At 40.8% G+C, this 16240-nt stretch overlaps 1 long non-coding RNA gene across 1 annotated transcript; it reads left to right on the top strand.

The window, feature by feature from the left end:
- Positions 1-3256: 3256 nt before the first annotated feature.
- Positions 3257-15790, top strand: LOC137161913 (uncharacterized). Its single transcript, XR_010922214.1, has 4 exons — positions 3257-3373; positions 11768-11836; positions 14329-14490; positions 15716-15790. It is a non-coding gene; the product is annotated as an uncharacterized lncRNA (long non-coding RNA).
- Positions 15791-16240: the final 450 nt, after the last annotated feature.

Here is a 16240-nt window from a genome sequence, read left to right as displayed (position 1 = left end):
CAACCAGCCTTGTCCGGCTTGTGGGCCAGGGACTCTAGACTGCTCGCCTGTCCTGCCCTGCCTGAGGGCCGGGGGCACCAGACTGCTGCACTAGCCCTGCCTGTGGGAACGCCGGGGGCTATAGACTGCTTTCCTGCCCCACCTTGCCTGAGGGCCAGGGGCATGAGACCGGTTGCTAGCCTGCCCCGCTGGGGGCCGGGGCTAAAGACTTGTAAACGGGCACTGGTTATTCTCCTAAAGGAAGGCACTGTGGCCTTCCTTGTAGCCTGGGCCCGAGGAAGGGTTGCGACGCTCCGGCTGGACCATGCCACTGCCTTACACACGGCATAATAAACATACAATATTGCAACATAAAGAAATTCTGCATACATGTGTATAAAGCCTTAATACAACATTGTATTAGAATAACATACAACTCCTTTATGCATATGTATACAGTAACCTTATATTAATACATATTCAATACTATTACTACTAACTAACATTCTATGAGTGCTGATCTGGCAATCATAGAATGCGTGGGGTAGGAGATCATTCACGTGCAAGCATCCAGCTTTATTTACAATCACACGCATGCATTCTTTATTCTAAATAAGTCATACTTACTTACTTACTACTTAATCTAATCCCTTTGACTCATCTATAATCCCTCTGCTCTGTCTCTCCAATGTTACTGTTATCACTGTTGTTGATGTCTTCTCCTCTGATCACCCACATTCAAGCTTGTCAGCTCTCTGCCTTTTGTGTGATTTTCTGACCCTTTCTGATTGGTTGCTTTCTTAATGTGAATCAACAGCATCTTCCCCACCAACGGGTGATATCATTATTGATCAATCAGTTGTCCGATATGCTAATTAATTTAACTTGTTTACCTCAAACTTGGACCTCCTTCTGATCCTCCTTCCTACCTACTGACACCTCTTTTCAGGTGTTAGGAGTGACCTTTATTTTACCCCAGTCTGCCTTTCTGTTACTGGTCAGTTTCTTAACACCTTCATTTTGTTTCTCTCTCTCTCAGCATGATGTCATCGGCCACTATTTTAGATTTCTATCTAAAACTTGCTCTAAACTATCATTATTTATTACTTAACAAAAGCCTTAAACTTAAAACTAACTTTATTTCTATCCATGCCTAATCATTATGATGTTGTCACCATCTTTGTTCTCCAAATTAGAACAGATAAAATCCACAATGTGTTCACCCCCTCTCTGCCTGTTTTTCACCTGTGTAAATAAATGCTGTCTCTGGTGCTGATCTCCTTACCTGGACTGAAGCAGCTTAAAAAATCTCTTGCATCAGTACAAAGTAGAAAAAAGAGGAATGTTAGAAAGACAAGGTGGGTGAGGTAATATCTTTTATTGGAGCAACTTCTGTTGGTCAGAGAGACTACCTGAAGAAGATCGCCATGGAAACTCGAAAGTTTGTCTCACCCACCTGGTCTTTCTAATATCCTGAGAACAAAATGGCTACTACAACACTGTATACAATATAAGATTGTGTTACTCATGCTCCTGATAGATGGGAGAAACTATTTGTCCAATTCAGAATAGTTTTTCACTCAGAAATGTGCCAGGTACCTCCCAGATCAAGTAAAGATAGAGTCCTGGTCCTGAAGACTGTAAATTGAACATGACACAACAAGAGAGGGTTATAAACAGAGAAGGGTAGGGTGACCAGATTGCAAGTGTGAAAAATTGAGACAGGCAGTGTAGGGTGATAGGCACCTATATAAGACAAATCCCCAAATATCGGGACGGTCCCTAGAAATCAAGACATCTGGACGCTTTAGTGGAGTGAAGTCAGAGGAAGGAGAAGGATATCAACAATAACACTGTTACTCAGTGAGGCTTGTACCCATTTTGATGGTTCATTTCACTTTGTTTAAAGAGACAGAGTTTTAACATCCATACATTCCCCCTTTACCAAAAACTCTGGAGTTTCTTTGTTGTCCAGGAAATGAGCAGTTTGCAACATCCATTTAAGAGGTGAAGCACAATCTTCTCTCCTGCCCAAAATAGAGTTGAATAGGAAAATTGAATAATACTAATACATTGGCTTGTTTGCCTACCTTGTCTTTTGTTTTTCTCCTCATGTATGCTTAGTGATTGTGCCCCTTACTGAGCAGCTGCCCTGGGGAGACTAAAGGGGGATCTTGCTATGTACATCTACAGCACCTGTGCAGCCCTTCGGTAACTCAGTGACAGGAGCTGTAGAAAGCTCTAAAAGAGGACAGATGTTGTTTATAGTTTTAACGAACATACAAGCTATAAAAAGAAACAAGGAAAGCTGGAGGGGTTGATAGGCTGAAGCCAAAAGAGAATGGAGCCAGAGGCATATAAAGCTGGTCCCTACAGCCTAGGCAAGGCAGTTAAGACCAGGATTCAGTAGTCGCATTCTTTGGCAGCCTGAATGCCCATGGAAGCAGGTGTTCATTTGTTTTAATGAAAGCGTATACACATTATACATGGCCAGGCAAGCGTGCCTCTTGGTGACAATAATATTGGTCATACTATAAAGCCACTTGGAATAAACACTTGAGAGAGGGCTAACTTAGATGTAGTACAGCTACACAAAGTGGAGCCAGCCACAGCTCCTGAGCTCCCTGTCTAGCAAAGGTTCAGTACTTTCAGAAAGAAAAATGGTATCCTGCATGTGTCCATTGACTATCTGTGCAGCTGTAGTTTCAATGAAACTGAATCTTCCTAAAGCCGGGAGAAAATACGGGGAACCAAGTTCCCCATGTTGTCTCACAATGACATTCCCTCCCCACAGGTTTGAACTGCTGCTATTTTTTCTAAGTGATATGATAATGCCTTGCATTTGTATCACAGCCCTTTGCAATGCATCCAGCCACACTGTCAGTTAGCCCTAGATAAGCAAAGGGATTTAATTGCCTAAGTAAGTCCCAGTTTTAGGTTATTTTCAAAATTCCTGCCTGGTTGCTGGCTAGCCCTTCAGATGCCTAAACTCACTTGGTGCCTAAATTTTCTCTGTAAAAGTTCCCTATTGTGACAGGGCCAGCCCTGATGGCTATAGGAGGGTGCTGGAAGGCATATATATCAGCCCCAGGCTTAGCAAATCTTTGTTCCCTGGGTGATCCAGTTGTGGCCACTCCAGGGCAATTAGGCCAATCAGGCCAGGTGTGCCCACTCCAGGACAATTAGGCCGATTAGGCCAATCAGGCCAGCTGGGGCCAATCAAGGAGCTTGCCCCAGCAGTTAAAACCTTCCCAGTCAGGCAAATGGGGGCAGCTAAGAGGGAGTTGAGCAGCGCAGCTGCTATAAGGTGTGGAGTCAATGCAGCAGCAGCAGCAACGTGTGGAGCCGGTGAAGGAGCTAGTGTGGGTGTGGCAAGAGCAGCCAGCCACGGGAGGTAAGAAGGAGCCTGTGCAACCAAGACCAGAGGACGCTGGCCCCAAAGAGTCTGAAGGAGGACCACAAGCCGGGGGGGCTACAGATGAGCGACCCAGGGAATGTAGTAGCCCTTGGATTAAGTTGTTTGAGGCTACTCCTCACAGGGTCCCTAGGTCGGGGTCTGGGGTAGAGGGTAGGACTTCCCCCCTCTCCCCCCCCTCCCCCGCTCACACCCAGCCACACCACCGACATAGCCGTAAGGAGTGCAGATCCATGGGGCAAAACAGGCCCACCTTGCCACACTATGTACATACATTTCTGCCTCTGATTATGAACACTGCTGCCTCATTCTAGGTATCTGGACCCCTACCACCTAAGCCCAATGTGAGCCACAACCTGGGGGAAGAGTCCTGTGGCACCTTAAAGACTAACAAATGTATTTGGGTATAAGCTTTTGTGGGCAGAAACCCACTTCGTTGAATGCATGAAAACATCTGGAGTGTCTCCCCACCATCTTACCTGCAGGGCTTGATCTAGTAGGCATGCTCAGAGCACACTTTATTCCATACGGAATGGCTAGGGATGGGGAGAGAGAAAGGAGGAGTAGGCCTCCCCTATAATCTTTAGCCCAGAAGTTATTGTACTCTATCAGGGTGTGGGGGATCTTGATTCAATTCCCACCCCCACCACATTAGGAGCAGAAGGAATTTGACCAGAGGATCACCACCTCTCAGATGAGTGATCCTTTCTGGATTGGGGCCTTTGTCTCTACTTTACAGTGGTTTATGTGACTCTGTCAGGAAGAAACTTGCAGTGTTTTTAAATTTGAAGTCTTGTCTGGTGCTAGAACATTTTAATCTTGTGCATGTTATTCTCCGACTCCTTTTTGTACTCCTTTAGACTTTATTGGTGATTGTTTGGGTCCCCTCTCCCCCAAAATGCAAAATAGTATCCATTAATACTAGCATAATCACAAGCAATGTCAACGCAGCAGCTGCTGTTCATCTGAGTTGGGCCTCTCTTTCCTTCTTCCCCTTAAGAAGAATTGACAAACAGAGAAGCTTGGAGGACGCTAAATATCTAATCCTAACTGTGCAACTTTTATCTCCATTTGCTGGAGATTTCCTTGAAATCTTAGCTATCTCTGTGGATGTGCCCTGGCTGAAAACTTTTTAAAATTTGGGGCTAGATTTTTAAAGATTTTAAATTTAGCTATTACTCAGCTCAGCGTTGCAAGGCCTAAGTGACTTAGATGGCTAAGTTCCATTTTTCAAAAGTGACATAGGACTTAAGCTTGTAAGACTAATTGAAAGTCAGTGATACTTTAGATCCTAAGTCATTTTTGAAAATGGGACTGAGCTGTCTCAGTCACTTATGCCTTGCAATGTTAAGCAGAGCAATAGCTAAATGCATTTAAAAAATCCATCTTTAGCTCTCTGATCCCCAGCTACTGCTGTTTGACTTTTTGCTGCTATATTTTAACATTTTCATGTGATCAGAATATAATTGGCATATTTAGGATTTGATTTATTTGGTACGAATAGCAGCTTATTGAACATTTGTCATCGATTTTAAATCTTTTACATTTTAATTAACACCTGCTTTTAAATTTAATTAACACCTGTGTTGAAAAGGGCTATTTTTAAAAACTTTTATTTTGTTTTATGTTCTGCTGTCCTCCACTGAAACACCATAAATGGGATGTTTGTGGAAATCTATATAATAACAGTTCCCTGTAAAACAGCTTAAGTAACTAGTCCAACCTGTCCAACTACGTGTATGTTATTTTATATTCAAAGACGTTCCTAGGAACAACAAAGAAAAATATTACCAGTAAGTCTAGAGCTTCAGTAAGCCAAGACAGTTTCTGATGGATCACTTCTTGCACACCAGCAGACCGGTAAGAAAGAGAAATTCCACTAACATAAAATCTTTTGTGGAATCTCATGACTTAAATGGTGTTGCCATTCAATACTAGGTAATAGAAATTCAAGAGCCAAATGTTCAGATACAGAATAATGAAGGCTCAAATATGATTGTACTTGATCCTATTGCCTTAGAATCTCTGTCAGTAGCTTTAATGAGAATGGAAAAGCAACTAGGTTCAGGGTCTGGAAGAAATCACTTCAGTGCTACACAATGAAATGAAATTTCAAAAAAATTGGTATCTGCAAAGGCACAATCTAATTGATTAAGAAAATGCATATTTTAGTCCCTTATCTTACAAGCACTTAATGCACATAGTTAAAGTCACATGGAAAATTTTTTGAAAAAAATATGTATCTACTAATTTAAGATTTGTAGATTTCCCTTGAATACACTGAATGACTGAATTATGATACCTACAAAACTCTAGGCACTGCTGATACTTGTCTTCATCTTGTTTGTGCTTTTTTCTTTTTCTCTTTACTTGTCCCTGGAAACATATTTGTTTCCCAACTGTTTCTGTAACTACTTTAGGGGATACTGATGCTTTAAATTCTATCCCAAAATGAATTCTATTTCAAACATGAAAAATGTTATCAAATATTTTGTAATGTTTGAGTTCTTATTTATAAAGGATGGATTCAAAAAGCTTTCCAGACAGCTCATTGATACATCTTTTATTAATTATAAGGTATTTGTGTTTCTGGAGTTAAAAACTAGTCTCAACAAATAGTTTTATTGCACAGATTCCAGAAAAAGTAATACACAACTCCCCTACAACACTTCTTATTGGTGGTGCTTTTCATCCAACTACTTTATAATGGTGGTTATGTAGAATTATACCCTTCTGAAAGACAGTGAAACTGAAGAGCAGAAAGCTGAAGTGATTTAAATAAATAAAGGAAGCTGATACTGAAATTGAGTTACTTTAGCTGTACTAGTGTCAAATATAGAAAATGTATTTCAGTCTTACAGTCTAGGTGTGGTGATTACTTGTAAAATTGACCTATACTTGTTTTTACTTTTCATATACTGAAGATGCTATTCTTAATGGGGATCCTAATGTCTGACTATGTATCTATGTAATAAGAGTTCAGGATTGTTTCTATGTGTCACTCTGAAGCTTAGAATGTGTTGAGTCAGTGGGCAGCAGTGGTTGAGAGGTACAAGCATAGCTGAAAGCTCTTTTTAATCGGAATATCACCATGTAAAATCATCACTACCATGCAGTTTGTAAGTTCTCAGCCATTCTGAATCTAAGAATCAAATCTGTGTGATGTACATTACGGTAAAGCAAGAATCTCTGACATGCCATTAGTCCTAGATCATTGTCATATCCTAGTTAACTCAACCAGACATCACCTTTTCTCTAATTATTTTGCATGTGTCAATTTCATTGGTTGTATGAGCACTACTGCACACAGATGGTGGATTACTTGGCCGAACTGCTGCACGTGTAATAATACAAGCTTTCAGCCACTAGCTGCATAATAGAAAACTTATTTTTATTTGTTTTTTATATTTAATCTGATCATATTCTTGAGTAGATCATAAGAGGCAAATTCTTTGATATTGCTTGAGATGTGGAAAAGAACAGGCTTGACTTTCCTAATGGCTATCTCTGGTTAAAGGAAACTTGAGTAAATATATAATCATAAAGGTGATTTGGTACACTCACAATTTCTTCCTTAAATATTGGGACTTTATTATTTTTAATGTGTCTGAGTCTTTAGCTAGAGCTTGTGTTTCAGACCTTGCTAAGTCTGAGCCTCTGTATGAGTATCTCATGAAGAAACACATGTAGGTTGTCTGGCACAGAAGCATCCCTATTGTTCCTTCCACCATGGAGAGTGTATATTTGGCCACAGAGGGTAAGTCTACAAGGGCATAAAAAACCCGTGGCTGGCCCAAGTCAGCTGACTCAGGCTCATGGGGCTCAAGCTCTGGGACTGAAAAATTGCTGTGTAGACATTCGGGCTTGACACAGAAATGTTTAGCCTCGCAGCCTGAGCCCCACAAGCCCAATTAAGCTGACTGGAGCCAGCCTCAGCCATGCTGTGAGACTTTTATGTCTATCTAAACATACCAAAGACACTGGATCCTTTATCCTCGAACACAGATCTCCCAAGAAACCTAGGCTGTCCTATCCTGTGTTCTGTAAAGTGCCTCTGCAATGGATTGTCATGTATTTTACAAGTATCCAATAGGTTTAAATCTGATGATCTCTTATATTTTGAATATTACATATAGTATGAACTGCATAATGAAAAAAGCAAAATGAGAAGGGGAGCTAACAGTACAATTGACATCTGAGGAGAGAACATCGAAGTGCTAGGAACATTATAAAAATCAATATGTTTGCTGCTTATACATTTTTAAACTACAGTCTGATCAATCTCTCTCTCACACACATACACACAAACCCTTCTTTACAGAGCAAAGTAAATGTAACTAATTTCTCTTTCTAATTATTTAAAACCATATGGAATCATTTTCCTTTCAAATCACAGCCATTCCAATAAGGAAAGTAATTATTCTGTCTGTAATCCATTGCCTTACACAGTGGCATCCCCAAGACAACTATATCTAATAGAAACTACTGAAACACTTAGGGCCGGATTCTCAGCTAATATAAATTAGCACAGCTCCACTGAAGTCAGAGCTATGTCAGTTGATGTACTTCAGTAGAACTATATTGATATATGCCAGCCGAGTATCTGGTCATTAACTGTTTGCCACATTGGGACGCTCAGAAAAGTTAAGACAAATTAACTAAGATATTAAGCTAAAGTGCATTAAATCCTTATGTGGATACTCTCAGTAAAGTGGTCTTAGCTCACTTTAACTTAATAATCCTTCAAGAACACAAACCCTATATTGTAAATCTGGACAGTTGAGGATTTATTCCCAATCCTGACAGTTTTATTCACTTGGGAGGAGCTCTTTTAACAAAACATGGTTTTATTGTCAGCACAAGTCTTCTCAGTCCCCCACATCATGCAGAAATGGAGCTGAGTGCAAGGAACAAAGTAAAGGAAGTACTTAATGCCAGTCATTACAATGACTCCTTCATTTTCACCAAGAGGCCATAATTTTTAAATGCGGCCTATCTTTGCTGACTGGATGTTGCTGGGAAACAGGGAGACATGCCTTGATTTGTACTTTGCATGCATAAACTGCTTCTTGTGAGGTATGCTTTGCTCCCTCTTTACAGGTAGTAATAAGGCCACTGCACCCAGCTGAACTGAGTTTCTTATGTATTGCATGACCATCCAGTAGTGAAGCAGAGCTCCCCAAGGCAAGTAGCACTGAGAATGTACCAGACTAAATTCAGGAGTTGCAAGCAACTTGTCAAATGCATTTCTCTCCCTTGTCAGTAAAGGTTCATATTTAGAATCATAGAAGATTAGGGTTGGAAGAGACCTCAGGAGATCATCTAGTCCAACCCCCTGCTCAAAGCAGGACCAGCCCCAACTAAATCATCCCAGCCAGGGCTTTGTCCAGTCAAGCATTTAAAACCTCTAAGGATGGAGATTCCACCACCTTGCTAGATAACCCATTCCAGTTCTTCACAAATGGAAGCTGGACCAGGGTAAGCCTTTCAAGGTAACGAGCAAGTGGGACATCAGCACCACTTTCTCCCCTGGGTCAGCTTCACCCGATTCACCGATCAGAGGTTCATACATCGGCCCGGCTCAACTTTGTCCCATTGAACGGAGCAGTCTGCCACAGGAATCAGGACAAGCGGTGCAGGAGGAACAACTACTTCAACAAGACCCTGCCCCATTACCTGTTTAGCTGCAAGCCCCTCTCCAGAGCCTGGCAGCTGTGCCACAATGCCATCCAGGATTGCCTGGTCAGAACCATCCCGCCACCCATGGGGAAGGTGGCGGTGAACTCTGCCGTCCCTGGAATGGACAGTCAGCTGCGACTAGACATCGTCATCACTGACGAGGAACAGAAGATCATCATGGTAGACATCATGGTCCCCTTCAAGAACAGGCCCCCAGCCTTCCGCAACACCCAAGCTCGAACAGAGGAAAAATACGCCCTCTTGGATGATGCCTAGAGAACAAAGGACTACGAAATACAAACACACTCGTTGATTGTTGGAGCCCTGGACACAGGGGACCCCTGCAACAAGCGAGTGCTGCGGGCGGGTGAAATCAGTCGGCATTACGCTCGGCTGATGCAACCTTACATGGTGTTGTACATCATCAGGTGGTCCAGGGACATCTACACAGAACAGCGAAGAGGTAAATCACCAGGCACAAGCAATACCATGAGGACTGAGTGCAGGGGCAACAAAATTTGTTATCCTTGTTGTACCAGTAAAGCAGAACTGTGCTTAGCCTGCCTTGATTGAGGGGATCACCCTATACTGAACCTCACTTGCTAATCAAGGGGTAGAGATGCAAAATCCAGTCAAAATAATGGAGGAGGTGAATGAGGATAGTGGTTTGTGTGGATTTTGTCTAAAGAGTTCTGGTCACTATTTGATCTGTCTGTTTTTGGTATCTAATGATTAGCCTCAATTGGGAGTTCTTGTTTCCAGCTGATGATTCCTAGAGCTAATATCACTGCTCGGAAAGTCTAGGAACTTAGCCTTATACTTTGTGCAGGGACATAGAAAGACAGCACAGAGACTACACAAGCTGTGAGGTTTCTACTATCTGCTGAAATTATTAAGATCTGGGTTACGTGTTGGAACCTAACAATGTAATGTCATGGGAGAAGAAAGCAGCAACAGAAAAGCAGCAGTGGCAGAGAAACAGTGACAACTGTGAGCCATTTGCATGGGCAGAAGCAAAGGCATTTATCAAAGACCCTCCCAGAGGTGGGTGCTGAACCCTATGAATACACCCCTGGGTCTTCAGTAACCAAGAACAGCTAACTGTAAGTGGGATGCAGCAGGGGGAGAGCAGAGTGATTTGTTAATGGACATTTATTCATCAGACTTTCCCACCAGCAGGTGGAAAACTGAGGAAAAGGATATTGCTCCATGCACTGTGGAGTCAGGTTCGCTTACAGTCACATGCTTTTGAATGTGGTTGTGGTGTTTTCCCAAATCAGTGCTGTGTCCTTTCTCTTTTAATAAAAGTTCTCTTTTTGTTATTCAGAGACTCAGTGCTTGCAAGTGGGGAAGTATTGCCTCTTAGAGGTGCCCAGGGGTGGTGTTATATTTTCCCAGATTACAAGATGGGACTCAAGCTGGTTCTGTTTTGTACTGTTAAAAGGAACCCCTTAGATATTGAACCTGGCCCCTGTTGCTGCTGATTCCACATGGCAGACAGGTTACAGTGGGGTTTTCTGTTCTTTTTTTTAGATAAAGGACATGCTGTTCACAGGCCTGCCAACTATTAAGAGTGACAGAAAATCACCTCCAACAAAAATGCAAGGACCCTTCTGTATACCTCATTGAAGAGCAGTTCATCTGCAGAAAAAATTGTTTCCCTATATAATACCGATAATGTTGAATCCAAACATAGCTTGATCTTGTAAACAAGTATGTGACTAACATTACAGCTAAACTACCATGCTGTGTGACGTCTTCCTCTTTCCACCCACCATGCTTACGTGTAGCCTTATTGGAATGGCATATATCCAGCAGGATGGCAGCATGGTTTCCCGTGTAATTTATCCTTCCAGAAAAGAGGCCATCCTCTGGCTACTGTTCTGCAGGTAGCAAGACTGTTTTCCTGCCACCTGTCCACTCCCACTTTTAGCTTTTTCCCTGCTGGACTTCAGCAAGCAGGATCATGGGGAACATGAGGTTAGCCCATAACCTGTCTCCATTTCCCATCAGCAGGTAGCCAGGAAGGGCAAAATCAGAGTGCAACCAAGTGTGTGTGGGTAAGGGAAGTGTTTACCAGGGTGCTTATACCACATTCTCCCCATAATGCCCTGTTAATCAGTGGTCTGAATGAGCTATCACATTCTATCCCAGTGAAAAACTGGGTGAAAAGATCTCAGTAGCAGACAAAATTTACATAAACACACTACTTTACCTAGGTGATCAGCAGGGATACCTGCTTTTTCCAAAGTGATCAACTTTAGCTGTTTGGGGATTAAAATTTACTTAAGTCTTGGATGCAGGGGTAGTGAAATGTTGTTATCCTTCTTGTATGATTAATGGGCAGCAGAATTTTAATGTGCTCTAATCAAAGGGGGGGACCCTAAATTTAAACTTACTCATTAGATAGGAAGGTGGGGCTAGTGATGCCAAATCCAAATGAAAGTGAGAATGGCCTGGGAAGAGGTGATCCTTTGTGGTAGTTTAGACTTTTTTAAAAGAGTCCTAGACACCCTTTGACTCTTCTTCTCCAAAGTCAAAAGACAGAGCTAGCTAGACTCAAGGGAGCATCATTAGTTCTGCTCACCAATAGCTACGGTTGAAATCACTGATAAACTAGGCTAAGGGTCTGAGTCTTAGATCTGGTGATATGGATAGTAAAGGTAACATTCAGCCACCCTTCCCCACACCCAGGGGCAGAAGCTGAATCCACCTGAATGCACCCTTGAATTCTTGGACTTCACTGACCTTTCACAACAAACTGTAAGTGGGGTGCAGTGGAGGGAAAGGGGGAATGCTGGCATGTTTGTCCATTGGATTTTTGCAGTGCAAGATAGGAAAGTAAAGCAAAGAGCTACTGCCAAAGATGCTGTGTTTTACTTATTGCTTGCATACTTTTGAGACACCACTGCAGTGCTTTCTGAAATTAATGTTGAGTTTTCTTCTCTTAATAGATGTTTTATATTGTTATAAACTGACTCAGTGCTTGCAAGAGGGCAAATATTTAGTTTTCCCAGATTTATGGATGGAGGTTCAAGCAGTTCAGTTTTGTAATGCTAAAAGAAACCCCTCATTTTGAACCTGGCATTTGTTGCTGCTGGCACCACCTGGGAGAAGGGTTACCTAAGGAATATGAAGCAGGTGTGTGGGTGACAGAGTGAATGTGAGACATTTAGTGCTGGAAACCACCTACCTCTCACTCCTGCTTTTCTTAGCTGTGCTGACACAGTAAATGCAAAGGAGACAGCACAGGGAGCAGCAAGAAGGTGAGGCGAGGGAGAAAGCAGTCTTAGCTGTCTCCTGAGTAGTTCCTAGAAGCCCAGAGGAATTGCTGCAGGAAGAACCATGCTCACTCCCTGGAGCTCTGTATCTTAGTGACACTCCAGATGGGATGAGTGACAGCAGAGCAAAGGTATGACTGTCATTCCAATGAGTGACACTTGGCAGGCATGCAAGTATATGTCAATAGGAACACTATGATATGAAAAAAAATAACTTGAGAGTAATGAACCATCCTAAAATACTCATGGCTGTATCTTGCTATTAATGAATTAGAAAAGGTCATCCTATTAAATGAAACTACTTCCAATATCGTGTTGCTCAACATCAGGTTGGGTCTGAGATTTACGATTGTTTTATGCAGACATCAAACCTTCCTTCAAACCTTCCAACACTTGTGAGTAACGTGTCCATCGTAAAGCTATGCCAATAAGCCCTTTTCACCACCACCTATCTACGTTTTTCCTATATATCAAAGCTGGCTGAATAATGAAAACTATTATTCACCAAGAAATGACTCAACAGATAAATAATTTACAACGAGCACTACTAGAGGTAAAGAATGTTTTAAGATTAAAAAATAAATGTAATTCTGGAAGGACCATTGAAATTACTGGGTGTCTTTCCCTTGACTTTAGTAGAAGGTTGTTTAGTCCACACATTGGAAAAGGTTGTCCTGTGTTTCAGATGTCCTGAATTTTTCCATTGAATCCTTTAGCCCATCTCAACTGTGTTTTGCACTTGTTACTGTATAAATCATTCAGCTTCCTTCACACACTTTACCAAAAACCTTTTTCACTTGTCCAATTTAAACTCTTACTATAAACTTTTAAGTGTCCAAGGAAACAAACTATATGCAGTGACAATTCTATAATTATTGTTTTACATGGAAAGTTTCTATGTGTTACTTCTGTCTTTGAGGTTTACAAACCAAATTTGCCTTTTTAGTTTACTAAGCCAAAAGAATAACGTCTATCACCCTAATTTACAGCTTTTCATGATTGTTGCAGCTAATTTTGAAATGAGTAATTTCCCCCCTTTATTGAGCACATGTTTCTATTTATGAACAATATGGAACATCTGCATAGGAGATTATTTGATTTTGAAGCTGGATTTTAAAATGGGAAAATAGGAAATCTGAACCGTGTCTGACATATCATATTGTCTAAAAGGTATCCAGTATTTGACACCTGTTTATTGCCCATAAATAATGTGACAAACTTGAAGCCTGAAATGTTTGTCTATAATATATGGTGTGGTTATATTCTACTAATGAATAATAAGACACTTTCATCACTTTATAGTATAACGCCTTAATGTTAATTTAAGGGCAGTTATTTGATATTAATGATATGCAAGAAAATGAAAGCTATTTTTAGTATTTTTTAAAATTCTGCTTATGTTGACAAACCAATTTTTTTAATATTTACTGAAAAATAAACAATTATTTTAAGCAAATAATAAGGATGGATTTGGACTACAAAAATATATCTCACAGGGTGAATGTTAGTTCTCCCACAAAGCTCAGATAATCTGGATTTATTGTGATAAACTGCACAGGGGTGCTCTGGAGAAATTTATCTGGTTATGGATATGCCCCCCCCCCCAATATTTTCCAAGATCCTAAATTATTTTGGCTGCTGTACATTAACCTAGCTCCATTCATAGATTTTTAGGGACAGAAGGGACCATTATGTTTATGTAGTCTGATCTTTTGCATAACAGAGGCCAAAACATCAAACTCAGGAGCAAAACACAGTGCTGCAATGCAGCTGTCATTGATTCTTAGTCCATTTTATATGCTGGAATGGCAGCCATAGTCTCTACACCCCACTACCATGGGGATTAGGACATATATACTAGGATTAGGATCATACTAGTATTAAGATCATCATACATATGAATCCTCTAATCTCTTCTCTGGCCTTCTATGTTTATTCTCCCCTACCTCCCCTCGTCCTCCACTTCTATTCCAGGTTATAAAATGCTGACAGGAAGACCTTTGAAGAATGAAAGTGTAGATGCCATTCTGCGTAGCGAGTCCACTGATGGCCCCCACTCACTTTTCTCCCCCATCCTGCATAACTCTTCATGGTTTAAATGGCGCAGAGAACTTTCCCTAGGGTTTCCACACAAAGGTGAATTCCTCCATAGTGCATCAACAAGGTGCCAGATTATTGCATATTATGTTTCCTTTTTATTTTAAGTGTTTTATTAGTTTTTATATAGATTTGTTGACAAACACATTTTAAATGATAGTGACTCATTATGGTTTCAGTTAGTTTGTTTTCAGTCTCAACTAAATGACCTCAATGGCTTGGGACCAGAATATTGGCTTGGGCCTCAGTCTTGCACTATTTTTTTCTTTAATGTGTTTCAAATTTGATTTTTACTAACTGCTATTCAGCAACAGAAAAAAAAAAAAGTCTTAATATGGAGGCCACAGTTGCTAACCATGCTTAGGTTTCACAATAACACTGATAAAACAGATCACAGATCTATGCTATCTAAAGTGTTAGCTATGCAACAATAATCACTTTCAGGCACGTTGAAAAATAACACCTCAGTGATTTTAAAATTATGTAAGGTCCTGAAATAATGTTGCCAACCTCTTTAAACTGTTTGTAGTCGCATGATTTGACACCTCACTGTGCCTTCAAAGGTATTTGAGGAAGAATTTGTGCTCCCTCTTCCCTTTTTAAAACATCTGCATATTCTTTGAAGTGTGTTTGCTGAGTCTACAAACCTGTCATAGCTTCAGAATATCTGAATCTCTTACATGATGAGTAAAATCAGCTTTCCCTTTTGCCAATCTGGTACCTATTGTATGGCTTCAGATCAGGTCTGCTCAACTACTTCTGTCATTCCAGTAATGGGTGAGGTGGTGTGGAAACATAGCAACTGTTAATGTTGCTATAATTAATGTTGATTGAAAGAAGATTGTACTGGGAAAATCATTCCTTTTACATGCATAGCTTATTCAAGAATATGTGTACATTTCAGGGTTACAATGCATCCTTGTTCCCTATCTAGGTAAAAATAAAAACAGTAATACAAAACAAGTGTTAATCAGACATATCCCAGTGTCATCAAAACTGAGGTGATGGTGCTTCAAAGGGGAAAATGTAATTAACCTGTTTCTTCTAAAACATTTGTCATCAAGAACATCACACCTTCACATTAAGTCAATGTATAGCCTTTACGGACCTCTCAATGCTAATGGAACCCCAAATAGCCAGGGCAGCAAAAAAATGTCCACTTTTATCTGTGACAGGGCAGAAAATTGTACACTCTCCTATCAGCTACCCCTGTCCATGATGATCCACATATCTGTAACATATATGTTTGATTATTGCATTATAGGATATCTGTGATGAAACTATGTATCCAAACCAAGCTTCACCTGGTAGAGAACGCAGCAGCCTGTTTGTTTAGCAATCCATGTCACTGTGTTCACCTTGCCTCACTACCCTACTCTGGCTCCCCATTGAATACAGATTTCAGATAAAAGTCTCCAACCTAATTTTCAAATCCATCTGCGGATTGGTTTTACCTACCTGAGATATTTCCTCCCCTTCTGCAACCATAAACTTCCATGTTAATTAGGCAGTCATGAAACTATGCATCATCATGGGGAAGCTAGTGAGTACAAGAGATACAGGACCTGGACCTAGACAATGGAACTCTCTCCTGCCAGAGGAAAAAATGACCACAAACCTCATTTAGAAAACTAAATGAAAAACACATGTTTCCGACTTACCCTTTTTCTCAATTTCTTCACACTCACAAGTCCATAAGCAAAAACCCGAGGAACAAGCTAAGCTAATCAAGATATTTCTATTAGTAGCTGTGGGAATGTGAAAGAGGGATTGTTGTTATTTCTGTTTC

This window comes from Emydura macquarii, unplaced genomic scaffold (genome assembly GCF_026122565.2).
Source record: "Emydura macquarii macquarii isolate MOO-44397 ecotype Brisbane River unplaced genomic scaffold, CSIRO-AGI_Emac_v2 contig_2406, whole genome shotgun sequence".
NCBI lineage: Eukaryota > Metazoa > Chordata > Testudines > Chelidae > Emydura > Emydura macquarii.
Note: the sequence above shows the minus strand (reverse complement) of the source record. Positions and strands in the feature narration are given on the sequence as shown.